The sequence below is a fragment of the Choloepus didactylus genome, chromosome 9, assembly GCF_015220235.1.
Source record: "Choloepus didactylus isolate mChoDid1 chromosome 9, mChoDid1.pri, whole genome shotgun sequence".
Classification (NCBI taxonomy): Eukaryota; Metazoa; Chordata; class Mammalia; order Pilosa; family Megalonychidae; genus Choloepus; species Choloepus didactylus.
The window spans coordinates 8,458,242-8,473,646 of NC_051315.1; the positions used below are offsets into that span (position 1 = coordinate 8,458,242).

The following is a 15,405-nucleotide window of genomic DNA, read 5'->3' on the forward strand; positions in this document are numbered from 1 at the left end:
TGGCCCAGCTTCTTATGCGAAAATAGCAATGTGTCAATCACAGATAAAACTGTTATGCATAGCCTCCTGCTAGACCCAAGTAATTCTTAATTATTTTTCCTCAGTCGATTGGTATAGAAGTGAGATAAAATTATGTCCAGGAGTAAATTTATTCACCGAGAAATGAGCCAGAGGAAATAGAAATATCACAGGATAATACAAAGGAAAGGAAGTGTGAAACTTTTATTTCATTGAGCACACATGTTGCTAATGAGTTTCTAAACAGCATTTGCCAAGAAATAACCAGTGAAAAGGGCACAATTGAGGACTTTTGTTCAGTGCTGTTGGTTGATTTCTTGATTGTGCCTGAAAGTGGAGAGGATTAGAACACTACCACCGAATCATTAAAAACTCACCAGGACTCCAGGGTTGCTGGGATGGGAAGGGACATTTGGTAATGGATTTCTAACTTTCATTCACTTATTCCTCCTCCTCCAGTGTCATGAAGCTCACATCAGCTGGGACAGGCAGTGTCCTGAGTCCTAGGGACACAGCAGTGAAAACATATGTCACCTTCTCACACCAAGAAGCCCATTTAGATATGTTTGGTGCTTTAAGAGAGACTTGCCTCTCCAAGAACATCAACCAGTTTCATGGCTCTACCCCAGAAGGTCAACACCCCTTCCCAGCAAGAAGTTGTTGAAATGGTCATTGCCCAGATATCCCTGAAGACTGAAAGATAAATGAGAGGGAGGAGGTGTAACTGAGGAATTAGGATTTAACAAATGACTGTGATTACTGACTCATTGTATAGATATTTCTTTTTAGTGTCTAGGGTTTAAGAATAACCAGAAGGAAATACTTGAAATAGTTGAACTGTAATCCAGTAGTCTTGATCTTTGAAAATGATTGTATAACTATATAGCAAAAAAAAAAAAAAAAAAAAAAAAAAAAATAAGTTGCCCATATTTGTATGGATCTACTTCTGGATGTTTTGTTCTGTTCTTTTGAGCTATACTTCTATCTCTTACAATACCACACTGTCTTAGTTAACCTACCTCTATTATAAGTCTTAAAATTGCATAGAGTGCAATACTAGTGGTCAATAAGAGGGAGGGGTAAGGGGTATGGGATGTTTGGGGTCTTCTTTTTTCTTTTTATTTCTTTTTCTGGAGTACTGCAAATGGCCTAAAAATGATCATGATGATGAATACACAAATATGTGGTAATACTGTGAACCACTGATTGTATACTTTGGAAGGATTGTATGGTGTGAGAATAAATCTCAATAATATTATGTTAAAAGAGAGAGGGAGAGAGAGAGAGAGAGAGAGGGAGAGAGAGAGAGAGAGAGAGGGAGAGAGACTTACTAGAGGAATAAAAGATGTGGGATCACCATAAAGGAAACCAGAAAAGGAAAGAAATAACATCTGAGTATATTTAATTACTTAAAAAAAATGATATATGTAATAAATTCAATGTAAAAGTTTGCCATCTGGATTTGGAAAAAGAAGTGGGCATAGCCATTATGTGTAACTAATGTTTATGATTTAAAAAGAAGTAGCAACATATTCTTTCCCCAAGGTCACTATCATCATTGAATACTGATTGAATATTATTCATTGGACCTACGTGACCTCGTGTAAAACACTCACCTTCCTAGGCTCAGTTGCGTGGGCAGCAATAATTGTTCCATCTACCCCCTCAAAGCACTAGGGTCAAGATCAAAGGACTCGATGTTTCTGTGGTTTCTATATGACTGCCAGAGTTTAATAAATATTTCCCCTTGTGGAGTGGGCCAGGTTCAGTTCAGATGCAATCAGTCTCTGCTACTCCCATAGATGTTTTCCAACTAGTCACAGATATCAGCATGGAGCTTTCACTGGTCCTTAGGGGAGGAAGATAGTGTAAGAAAATTATAGAATTGTCAGAAGAATCTGATTGGCACATCTGTATAGAGCCTCAGGTCAAAAGCCAGGCTTGCTGATGCAGCCCCAGCCTGGGTTCTCTCAACCTCACCCTACTTTGGCATTTTCTGCTTCTTTGCCTGCCTGTCTCCCGAGCCCATCACTTCCTGGACATACTCTGCCTCTGTTCTCCTGGTGCCCCGACTCCCTAGCCAGGAGCCCTCCCCTGCCTCCCGAGCTGCCCGCCTGCTCCCTACTAGCCCTCAAGATGGAGCTCCAGCCTCCACTCGGAGGTTCTTGCAGCCTCTCTGCCTCCAGTGGCCTCTCTCTGAATGCTTAGGACACTTAACTTCCTGCGGTTTCAGAAACTTACTGCACACCAAGATCCATCCCTTGCTCTCTCTCAAATGCACACTCTATTCCCCAATCAGAATTCATCTCCTCAAGGGGAGGAACTGTGCCTGAAAGTGGTTGATTCACCCACAGTGCCTAGCACCCAGCCCTGCTGAGGGAAGGCGGTGGGAAGCAGATATTGTGGAGCGAGGCAGAGCTGGTTAGAAATGTCAGAAGCTTTTTCCTTTCGTGTGCAGCTGATGGTCATCATTGTCACCTCCACTTACATACAGATGAAACTGTTTTTAACCATAGTTCAGAAAGTAAAATACTTACAGCACGAAATTTGTTGAAATAATTCCTCTGTTGTTGAAATGAGGATTCTGTAAAATGGGTATATTGCTTTTCCTTTTATGAAAAATATTGCCTTCCAAAACCTCTGCTGCTGAAAATATCATTTTGTCTTCCTTTTAATTAAGAGATTATATGGAAAAACCTCATTGCTTTCCCCTAATACTACTGTTTAAGTTGGACATGAAACCAGCTTGTGGATTCAGAGAGGGTCGTGAAAGTTTTTAAAGCATAAAGCCACTTAGGAAAAAGGTTTGACAAGGAAAAACTTTCAGAATTGATGCCTCATACAAAACTCTTAAGACTGGAGTGCATCTTTTCCATTTCTGAATGTAAGAAGCAACTGAATTATTTGAAAGTAAGAAAAAATGTTCTTCCTTTTATTAAGTTTCAATAAGTGCATAAATTACTGATCATCATTTTAATGCAATCATCTTTTTGGTGGTGGTAGAAGAATACTGCATTGTTTCTCTTATGTGAGTAAAAGAATTAGGCTCTATAAATAAGTAGTGATTGTCCTTGTCAGAAACAAATCCCTAAGTAGTCTTTTAAAGACACTATTAATAATTCAGTTTGAGCATTTTAGATGAAATTAATTGAATGAGAATGTATGTAAAGCATCTAGCTCAGAAGCTCATCATTATCATTATTATTATTACCACTACTAACACAATTAACATTAAAAAAAATCCCCAATGAAAGAATCCAAATCAGAAAGGGAGAAAGAGAGAGAGAGCATACTGTACAATTCCATCTATGTAAAATTCTAGAAAATGCAAAGTAATCTATATGGAGAGAAGGTAGATCAGCGTTTCCCTGGGGATGGGGGTAGAGAAAGGAGTGAGCCATTGCTAAGGGACAAGGAAAACTTTCAGGATGAAGGATATGGTCTCTGTACTGATTATAGTGAGGGTTTCAAAGATGTAGGCATTTATCAAAACATATCAAAGTTTACACTTTATGTGCACAAATATATTGTATTCAATTATACTTCAATAAAGCTGTTAAAATAATATTCTTAAAGCGTCTCCATCAATACTGAGGGACAATAATGTGTGACCCCCTCCTTCACTGCCCCTAACCCAGCTGCCCCAGCAGGGCTCACTATCTAGTAGGAAATCCAGCTGTCTCTCTGTGCCCAAAGGACAGGGCTGTCTGCTAGAGGCAACATCCCCACTTCCCCTTTTCAAACTTCAGTACCCTCAGACCCTATTGCTATTCAAACCTGTGCTAAAGAAAGTGCCAAAATTATATTCAACAGAAACTACTCAGACCCCAAAATACAATCATATTCATACGCACACACTCATGCATACACTCACACATCCACACATTCGCACAAGCACACACACACTCACATTCACACTCATACACATTCACATGCTCATCTGCTTCAACAGATAAACTGCTCAACCTAAGGAATAAAATGATCTCATTGAAACTGAAGGTGTCAGGATGGAAAGAAAGGAGGTTGCAGTGTGGTATCACACAAGGTTTATGCATATCCAGAATTCCAGCCCTGCTAGGACCGTTGGCATATGTTTATTCATTCATTCACTCATCCATTCACTCATTCATGCAGTGGGCAGTTTTGAATACCTGCTACGGATGAGGCACAGAGCTCAATCCTGAAGATCCATAGAGCTTGTAATCCTCTTGCCCCTTTGCTCTCATAGGAAAGTGGGAGTGACAAACAGATAAGCACATAGTACATGATCTGAGCTATTAAGAGCGAACTCTGGCAAAAGTCATCTCCTCACCCAGTGTGCCACCACCCTGGTCTTTAAGGCACATCCTTATACATTAACGTGTTTGAATCACTAAACAGGTTGTAGAGCTATTTTATATTTCTAAGATTTTTATTAAAATTTATACTATAAAATTATCTCTGGCAAAAAGAGGATGAAGGACTCAGTTCTTCCGGTGAAGTTATGGAAGGCAATCTGGAAGAGGTGGTATTGGGTCCTACTCTGGAATCATGAATGTATCAGCTTTTCTATCATTAAGCTGCATTTTTTGATGATATTCACACTTCTTTCTTTCCTCAGAAGCGTAAAGCTTCTAAATAAAGATCATGGGTGTCCATGTCAAGACATTATTTTGCACTGATTTATATTTCTTTACTTATAAAAACCCAAGAACTTTATGTGTACCACAGAACTATGTTGATTTTAGGGAAATAAAAACAAGGAAAAAGAAAAAAAAGAAAAAATCTCAGTCTCAAACTGCCTAGGGCTTCCTGACACTGGGCAAGAAACTTTCTCTCAGTAAAGGCAGAGAAGGGGCTGCAATAACATCAAGAAACAAAAATCAGAAATGGCAAGCACCTTCCTTTAACTTTTCTCATATAGCTAGAAAATATTAAAATGACTTTCCCATGACACTTGCCTCACCGGGTTGCAAGGAGCTCTTTCCTTGGGTTCACCTGAAGAAATATGATGGAAATTGAAGCTTCCCTAAGACTCCAATTAGATGGAATCTACTGTAAAGAAGAGAAACTCAAAACTCCAACTGTATCCTAGGTGCTTCAGAATATCTGAAGTTTCAAACTGAAGTACATTTTAATTTGGATATTTAGGCTTTTATCCCCATTTTTAGAGAGGGGAAAAGTTTCTTCTCCTATTGGCATTTCTGAAAGGTTTTTAAAGGCACAATGTGAGACCCTTTCCTTTTTCCTTCCCCATGTTTCTGACTTTTATATTTTTCTTCTAATAAACAATGTTGGGAGGAATTTTTTTATTTTGTTCTTTCCCTCCTCCTCTGGCTGCCGAGGGCAAAAGAACCCTGACATTGACCTCATTCCGGAGATGCCCTGTCCTGAGGCCTCTAATCAGCTTGGAGCTGTCAGTTAAAATTCCCTGGAAACTCTCCTGTGATAGGAGCTCATGTAAGAAATGTCAGCAGAAAGTGGAGCGCTCAGTAAAAGAGACGTACTGTATTTCAGACTCATCAAAGAGCCATTTTCCACTCCAAATCTCTTATCAAATCTCTTGGTGAAAATTTCTCAGGAGGGTTTATAGTGCCCTTCATTAAGTGACCCTTTATTTAGATTTCAGCTTTGATTTGCTTTTCCGAATAAAACAACAAAGAAAGGCATAGTACTTTCTAGAAAGAGTATAATTATACTAATGAAAGGGGGGGCAAAGCTTCATTTGTAACTTCTTTTCATTTCACTTCAGTATATCTTTTATTATCAGTCTCCTTGAAATAATTTTTATTTCAATAAACATTTTTTTTGAGAATTGAATGCAGAGTCTTACTCTAGACACTGGGTGAAATTCAAATAGTCCCTGTTTTTCTTCTCTTCATGAGCTTAAGATCTACTAATGGAGACACACAGATAAGAGAACAATGAAATGAATTGTGACACCTACCAAGTACTCTATTTAATACAAAAATTTCTTATCAAGTCTGTGGACTGAGCTGATGCAGAATATCCCTTTATCTACATCATATAATAGGCATTCTGGAGACTTTCAACTGAACTATTTTAAACAGAGAGTCAATTTAATGCTCAGAATGGGTTTAGTGGTGTGGCTTTGGGTAAGGAGATAACTCTTATTCAAGTCCTATGGTTGGAATGCAAATTGGTATAATCATTATAACAAAATTAAAAACAAATTTGCCTTTTGTTCCAGTATTCTCATTTCTGGGAAGTTATGATGAAGACACATCCCTGGCAATACAAATATACATTTGTGTAAGGATATGCATTGCAACATTGTCTTTAATTACACAATACTGGAAACATCATATAGCGTTACATAAAAAGTTTGGATGAATATGCTATGGTACGTCCATCTGTTATGAAGTGATTCATAGGATACATTGCTATATAAAAAAGAATTAAAGAGTATGCTAATTTGAGTAAGACAAAAATGGGGAAGAAAATATACATATGTTCAATTTATTTTCACAGAAACAAACAAACAAACAACACTGAAAAGATAAAACATCCACTGATGAGTTTAACTGTCTATAAAGGGTTAATGAATGGAGTAGAATCCTTGAGTGTGGGGAAAGGACATTTCTTTGATTATATACTTTTGTGTAGCTCTGACTTAAGGAATGATGTTAATATTTTACATATTCTAAAATATAAAATAAAAGAAATAAGAATTGCTCAGGAAAAATAAAATGAAATTCCAACAAAAGCAAATTATGTAACTGCATTTTAAACAAATGTCACTAATGACCCTGAAAGAAAAGAGGTGGAAACCAAGTAGCTTTTGAACACACTGTTTTAACTATATAATCTCAGTTTTAAAACAAAAATAGCCATGAGGGGATAGTGGAATCTAGTGAGTAGTTTTCTTTTCAGTGATATGAGTTATCTGTTCTGAAACCATCTTTGAGCAAAAAGGTAAATATAATGAATGCAATGGGAACCAGATTTCTCACTGTTAAAAGGTTTACAAATATGGAAAGGGGGAAGATTAAACTGAACTGTGTAAAGTTGGATTGGATTGGAGATACTAGTGTGAAATCAAGGTTTTAGATAGATGGAGATTAAGGCATAGAGATGAAAATATTTATAACTATCCATCTTTCTGCCTGTTCTATCTCTGACGAGACCTAAAAGCACTGACACCCCACTATCAATGAGCACACCCTAAGCTCTCATCTTGCTTTCTAAATACTCTTCTCCATCCAAAGGAACCAGGGCTCTTTAGAAAAACAGTTCATTTCAGGTTTAAGGCAGGGAAAGTCCAAGAGGTACTTTGAACAATTGTTAGGCCAGAAATAAGAAACACTGCCGAGTGTTGGGGATATGACTAAAGGATACAGGAGCCCTCTAACCTGTCTCTATTTTGGTCTATAAGAGGAACAGTGAATTGCTTTCCTAAGATGAACAGCCAATGAGTTATTTAGTCTCTAAAATGCAAAATTCAATAAAATTGATGATATTAGTCAGTTTCTCTGTTATGCTACAGTAACAAACCATCCCCAAGTCCTATTGGCTTATTGCAAAAGAGGCAGGATTCTTATTTTTGCTCTGTGTCTACTTCTGTGGGTCCCCTGGAGCTCTGCTCCATGTGTCTTCATTCTGAGGTCCAGGCTTAAGGAGAAACTCATGTTTAGGACATTTCTGTCTCATGTGTGCATCAATTAAGGAATGATGGAAGCAAGAGGGGCTCCTAGAGGGTCTTCTCCAAGATGGCACATGCCACTTCTGCTCTCATTCCATCCACAGAGCCAACGGAAGTCGTCTGCTCAAGCCTGCTGTCCATGAGGCAGGGAAGTAAAATTCTCTCTTAGGAAGGAGCAGTGCATAGTTGGGGGTATGCATTGTGAAACATTGATCTTTTAAAACTCTAACAATATAAAATACTTTCAGTGGATGATTTACAAATTATGAAACAAAAGATAAAAGAGGAAAAAAAGTACAAACATTTTAAGCAGTTATGGAATACTGTCATTAATGTTACGTCGATGCATTCCTTTTCATTTTATCTCCACATACACATATGCATTCACACACACATATTTACAAAGGTTGAGTAGTACACATGCGATAATGTCGATCTCTTTTCTAGCAAAATTACATGTAAAGAATTTTCCCAGGTCATCAAAAAATGTATAACCATTATTGTAAATGGATGAACACCAGTCTACTAAAAGAATGTGGAATATTTTAAAAATATTATTGGATATCAAGGCCATTTCCAATTTTCCTCTTTAAAATAATGTCAAGATGAACAACTTTTGTGTTTAAATTTTTATTTCCATATATGATTGATTCTTTAGGATGGATTTCTGAAAGTGGACTTACTGAATGAAAACCTCAAAATCATTTGAATGTTTCTGTTGCATATTACCAAATTGTTTTTTTTCATTTTTTTTATTTTTTAATTTTGTCTTTGTTTCCCAGACATACCACCACACCCACTCTCCTGAGGCAAAGCAAACTCAAATTTGGGGCCATTTTTTGTTGAGCTACCCATGATTTCTGAGATGAGGATCCCATTGGAATAGCCATAGCAACACAAACACCATTTCTCCCCTTAAGTGGGGTTCAGCCTTTATTGTTTACTTTCCAGTAAGCTTTTGCTCATGCTTGCTTTAAAATATCAGTGCTAGATTTGAAAGATTGGAATCCTTCATGCCTCATGTCCTTCAATAACAGGAGAACTGTATAAGATACTTCACATATTTAAAATTCCATTAGCATATTTAACGAGTACAGTGATGGAGTGGCATGAAGAGCATGCTTTATAATATGTGACTATCCAAGAGAGACCCAGAGGTGATGGGGACTCAGCATCTCCCCCCAACACCTACCTGCCAAGTCAGCCACAGAGAAGGAGAAAAGAAAACAAGAGTTTCTGATCCTCCGTCTCTCACCTCTTCCTTCATACCCCTAAACCAGCTGCCTGGCACTACACTTACCACTGTGATTACTGATCTTGTTCCTATAAAAGTAACATTTGAATGATGGCAGGCACTGCATGCTGCTATCCACTGCTAAGAGGGATTTCCTTCGGGAAACTAATTGGTGACGACAGGAGGAAGGAGATCTTGTCAGATGCAAAGGGCAATATACTAGCTTTCAAATTACGGACTTGAAGGATGCAAATTCTGTTCAAGTTATCTGCTTATGATGGTCTTTGGGACCATCATTTTCCAAAAAAAAAAAAAACCTACACAACAAAGTTCAAATATGATAAGGCTATACCCAGTGGATCTCATCAAAAAGTACAAGTTTTGCCCTTTTCAATGCCCTTGGTAACAGCTCTCATTGGAACTTGAGGATACATAGAGAAGCTCTCTTATCTGGGGGGATGTGAGTTTGGTGGTTGCTTTCACAGAAGATTCTTCTGAATAGTTGCTTTTCTTTTTATCTGATCTTTGTCAGCCACTGGAGAATGATGCATTATAGGCTGCCAATCTCCTGCCCAATGAAGGAAACATATAATTCCTATTTCTTTCCATAATCACCTCAGAGGAAAGGAGACTGAGTTTCAGTGTCAGTAGCATAATCTATTGATGTCAAACTCCTCCCTTCTCTTCCTCCTGTTTTCACACTTGCTTTTACTTCTGTGAAATCCATTTCTCTTTCCTTTTGACTTGGCTAACCCCTTCTTCCCTCTCATAATCAGGGTAAACATCACCCCCCATCATTCAGCTCATTTAGTGGTCTTTCTCTGGCTCCCACACTATGCTGTTTGTCATTCTATTAACACATGTCAGGCTGCTTTGGTAGGAATTGTGTCCTGTTCATCTACATATCTTAACCTATTGGTATGGATCCTACTAGCAGCTCAATGTGCATCTAATCTCTGGTTTAAAGAGAAAAAATGAACATATGCCAGCACTCTTCCCATGGAAAGTCAGATGCGTATATATTGAATAGGGTCCAAATATTCAAGGGATTCTGTTTTGAAGCAATGCATGAAATATGTCTATGGTCAGGGTGGAATAACTGCAGTAAGTACATAACAGGTGTATGTTTCATGTATGATAATGGGTGGGTCAGGTATGAAATTTTCCCAAGCCTATTTGCCAAAAACCCAGTAGGCAAATGACTGACACACAGGCAGGCATCTGTCAAATGGTTGTTTGATGGAAAAATTCATGTTTGTAAAACATGGAGCTGACCTAGGTTGAAATATAGCCTACACTCTTGGTTATTTTCCTTTTTCCCTAATCTAGAGAATTTATGAGAAAAAAAAGATAATCCAGGCAGAGCAAGCAATGCAAAAACAGAAAATGGGAAAAAAAAAAAAAACAAAAAAAACAGAATTCAGTGTATTCTGTTTTGCATATCTGATAATCCACTTTTACATATGTGGGCATTCAAGTGATATCTCTTTCAACTGGCAGTAGTTAAATGCCAGAAAATGTTTTACATTTGCATATAATTTTTTTTCCTCTTTAGTTCAAAGGAGTTGGAATTAGAAATGCTTCCACTGTGGTACAACAGCCACTGTTATAGTGAATGAATCTGCAGATACTGAAAAATTTAGTTCCCAACCTGGTGCCTAGAAAATATAAAGCAATACATCTTCACTCGAGTCTGATGGGCAGAAGTGATACGCAGTGATTCTTCAGCAGCAAATGGGTAAGGGGAGCACAATTAATGGAAATCATTGGAAAAATAAAACCATTTCATCATTATCCATCACACTCTTTGATGCCTCAGTTGTTGGGGATTGAATCATGACCCCTACAGAAAGCACTCCCAGGTCTCATCGCCTGGTACTATGTGTGAACCAATTTGTAAATAGGACCTTTGAAGATGTTGTGAGTTCAGGTGTACCCAGACTGCATGAGGGTGGGCCTTCATCCAGTATGGCTGAAGTCCTCATAAGCAAAGGAAATCAAACACAGAAAGGGAAAGCCATGGGGAGAAGCAAGAAGCCAGAAGTCGGGGGAACCCTTAAGAGAAAGGATAGGACATCAGCATGTGACAAAAAAGCCAAGGACCAAAGATTGCCAGCAGCCAGTCGCAGAACACCACCATTTTCAAAAAGGAAGCATCTCTTGGCTGAAGCCTTGATTTTGGATTTCTCCTAACCACAAAACCATGACCCAATAATTTTCCATTGTTCAAGCCGACTCCTTGTATGGTATTTGTTTTAGCAGCTGGGAAACTAAAACATCAGACATAACAACTATACATCTTCCCCCTCCCCAGAGTTTTAAATAAAGGGGATATGTATTATCATAATTTCAGCACCCAGACATGAGCTCTACCACACAGAACACATGCAATGCTTCTTTACTTGAAAGTGATAGACATCTGTCATAGATTGAAGCATGTACCCCAAAGACGTGTTGTTAATCTTAATCTATGTTCCTGCTGATGTGAATATGTTGAAGATGTTATTATTAGTTAAGGTACAATGAAATGGAATCAGAGAGAGTCCTAACTCTTATTATGGGAAGACTTATAAAGAGAGGAAGTTCAAAACAAGTCAGAAAAAGAGAAACAGGATGAACCTGGAGGTCATCAGGACCCAGGATAGCAGACACAAGGAGAGAGATGGCCAGGTGACAGGAGGCAGAGATGGAAGTCAAGGAACCCCAAGGATCGTGTCAAGCCAGTGCCAGAATGCTACGGACTTTGGGGAGAAAGCACGGCCTTGCTGACACCTTGATTTTGACATCCAGTTGCCAACACTGAGAGGCAATTTCTTTTAAGCCAACCTGTTATGTGGTATTTATCATTGCATGCCTTGGCAAACTAAGACAATATCATTTTCTAACAAGTGGCATCCAAGGAAGGCCCTTTTGAATGACTTCATGTGTAAAGAATGTCATGCTGCATGGGATAGTCTTGTTAACCATAAGTTGCCTATAAGAAAATAGATGAAGAATGGCAGAATAAAGAAGCAGTAAGTAAAAAAAAAGAACCTAAGATAGTAGAAAGAGGTCAGTAGAAGGTGAGAGAAGTACTTAGAGTAGGAGTGAGAGAAGTTGAGAGAGGGAAGGAGATGGGGAGAAAAAAAAATGATGGAAGGCATATGTGAAGGGGTAAAAGAAGGGAGTGGACCACTATGGGGAGAGGAAGAGAGGTACCTTCAGTAACAAATGCTTCCCTGGATTCTGCTGAACACGTGGGTCATGGTGTCTTTCCTCAGTACCCAGAGCAAAATCTGGAAACACTTGAAAGAAAGTAAAACCAGTGTAACTGCAAAGTTAAGGAAGACCCATAATTATGTGGGCATAATCGTCTCTATTTGCCAGCATGTTAGGGTTTTTGTTTGTTTCTTTGTTTTGTTTTGTTTTTTCTTTTTTTCTAACCACTTGGATATCTTCCAACTCAACTTGGAAAACAAAGTCTGAGAAATTGTTTTTAATGACTTGCAAGCATATCATATTTTGCTAATTTAACAAAATAGCACATTCATAACTAAGATGAGAGAAAATGGTTAGAGGCAAAAAAGGGAGATGTGTTTCCATGGTCTTCAGCATTGTAGCACAGTATTTAATCAGCCCACGTTCAAGAAGAAACAGTGTGTAGCTATTTAGTTGGTTCTCTGCTGCCTAAAAATGTTGGTTCTTCTGTATTTTATTATTAACATTTATTTCAGGCTGTTCTAATTAAGCAAGAAAAGTTTTGTTATTTTCAAAGATATGACTAGACTTGAGGTTGCTTTGGATGCCAGAGTTATTATACTTGGTTTGGGAAAAATAAGAGGAAGCCTAGAAGAAAGAAGAGATTAGATATTTGTTTTAGTTTGCTAATGCTGCAGAATGCAAAACACCAGAGATGGATAGGCTTTTATAAAATGGGGGTTTATATCACTACACAGTTACAGTCTTAAGGCCACAAAGCATCCAAGGCAACACCTCAGCAATCGGGTACCTTCACCGGAGGATGGCCAGTGGCGTCCGGAAAACCTCTGCTAGCTAGGAAGGCAGCTGGTGTCTGCTCCAAAGCTCCGGCCTCAAAACGGCTTTCTCCCAGGACGTTCCTCTCTAGCAAGCTTACTCCTCTGCAAAACGCCACTCCCAGCTGCACTCACTTTCCTCTCTCTGAGTCAGCTCATTTATATAGCTTCACCAATCAAGGCCCACACTGAATGGGCGGGGCCACACCTCCATGGGAACATCTCATCAGAATCATCTCCCACAGCTGGGTGGGGCACATTCCAAGCAAATCCAACCAGCACCAAAAACGTCTGCCCCACAAAACTACAAAGACAATGGCATTTGGGGGACACAATACATTCAAACTGGCACAATATTTTTCTAAAAGATATCTAAAGAGGTTTGTAAAATATTGTGATAGGGACCTGGGCTCTTGGAGAACAGACGTAAGTGGTTGATGTCTGTCTTTTTTGGCCAATCTCCTGATTTCTAGAGTGTTCTAAATACACTTAACTTTAGGACATTTGCCCATCAACCACATTGAAATCAATGGTTGTCATGGTGAAGACAATCTTGGAGATATGGACTTTTATAGGTCAGGCAATGAAAATGCTCGTGGACAATAGCCAAAGACTTCTGGGTGGATGGCCTTGTAGATACTTTGCATCACACAATCTTAGATTTGAAGGGAAACTTCGAGATTATATTATTAATGCCCTCCCCATGGTAGCCCATTAAAGACGGGAAAACAGAGCAAGGAAAAGACTTATCTAAGGTCCCAAGAAGCTGGTGATAGGGCTGGGACTGTTTCCATCCCCACTCTGAAGCCTCAGTGCCTCTGATAGTGGCTGGAAAGAAGAAACACAAGGAAGACGTAAAGGAGACGCTTTCTCAAAATATTGAGGATATTTTCCTTGGAGGTAGACCAGGAGAGCATCTAAAAGAGGATTCTTTTCCTTTTATATCTCATGAGGCCTCAGCAGATCAGTAGTTCAGATCTGCATGGAACACCCTTATGTCTTTAGCAATACCCCAATGGGCAGTTATCACCATCCTTGGGGGTCTGAGTAAGAGCTACTGAGTGCTGGTCACAATATTTGGCATGGCTAATGCACTGCGTTTTAGCCTTTGTAGAGTTCTATTTTGAAGTGGAATGCCAGATAGTACAAGGCAATATAACATAAAGAGTATCTGAGAAGCAGTGTATAGTCTCTCTTTCTCTGTTTTAACTTTCTGTTTATTTTCCTCTTTTATTACAAACAACAGGTAGCATATTTATTTATACTTTGTTTATCCCCTATTTCATCTCTGATTCTGTCAAATTTCATCTTAAAATTGGTCAGATTAGAGTGACAAATGGAGACTGGGAATTACTTTATGAAAATCATCTTTTGGGAAAATACACTCCACAAACTGCTGCAAAGCAGAAGAGAAGTTAAAGGAAACTGTGCTGCATCTCTGGCTTTCTGTCTGCATCAATCAATATTAATTTGCATCAATCAATATTAATGAGGGTCCAGGAATTTCCAAAAGCCAACAGCACAAATACCGGTTCCACTTATTACCCACTGTATAAATTTGGCGGGGGGCTATAAAAAACCTGGATCTGTACAAACAGTTACACCGTTTCACTCATGGAGAGATTGTGAGGATTAAATATGGTAACTGATGTAAAGTCCTTGGAATAATGTCTGCCAGATAGTAAATGTTCAATCGATGTCAGCTGTTGATATTCAGATCAGTTTTCTCTAAGGGCATTTGTTACACTTTCTCGCCATCTGCTTGGTTTCAGTGGGTCATGTTCCAATGGCCGTGTGCGAGAGTCTTCACCAACCTCACTGTCTGTGTGGAAAGCTGGTCCTGAGTCAGTTACAGTGTTTGGTAACATTTACAAATGCTCCTTGGAGGGTAACGAGTGTGATTAATTCCATGTAGGGTTGGGGTGTGGCGTGCACTTGCACAGTTGTTGTATAAGAGGCAACAGTTAACTCAAACTTGAATATAGTGTCAGAAATAAGATGACCCAATGCCTAAGTAGTGAAGAAGCTAAAGGATGTGCTTCATCAGGATAGATTCCAAGTCTAGAAGAAGTTAGAGACAAAGTCTAATGTCTCATAATTCCCCTAGCTTCCAAGATGATAGATTGCAGAAAGCAGAGGATTGGCTTCAATATCAGTCAGTGGTGTGCTTGTAAATGTTTAACAACCTGCTTTCTGAAAATAGAAACAAAACAAAACAACGCTGATTTGTAAAATTTGCTGATTTCCATGGTATAAATACTTCTGTCACAGTCAATTCTGAGTTACCATTGTGATGTCACTCAATGTGGATTTGTGAAAAGCAGCACATGACAGGTTTTGGAGGACCTGTTGAAGCCAGTGCCAGCACATCACCGCATCAACTTCATAATGAGTGTCTTTCTGTACTTGGCTAAGGTAAGGTTTCTCATCTTCAGGTTTTGTTCCTTGTAAAGTGGAGACTATGGAATTTACCTGAAATATTGATAGAAAATTTGAAT

At 38.8% G+C, this 15,405-nt stretch overlaps 1 long non-coding RNA gene across 1 annotated transcript in view; it reads right to left on the reverse strand.

Moving 5' to 3' along the window:
* Positions 1-464: 464 nt before the first annotated feature.
* Positions 465-15,405, reverse strand: part of LOC119544679 — a 98,919-nt gene continuing 83,978 nt past the window's right edge. Inside the window, exon 3 of the long non-coding RNA XR_005218898.1 lies at positions 465-521. This is a non-coding gene — a long non-coding RNA (uncharacterized LOC119544679). The remainder of the gene's footprint in view (positions 522-15,405) is intronic.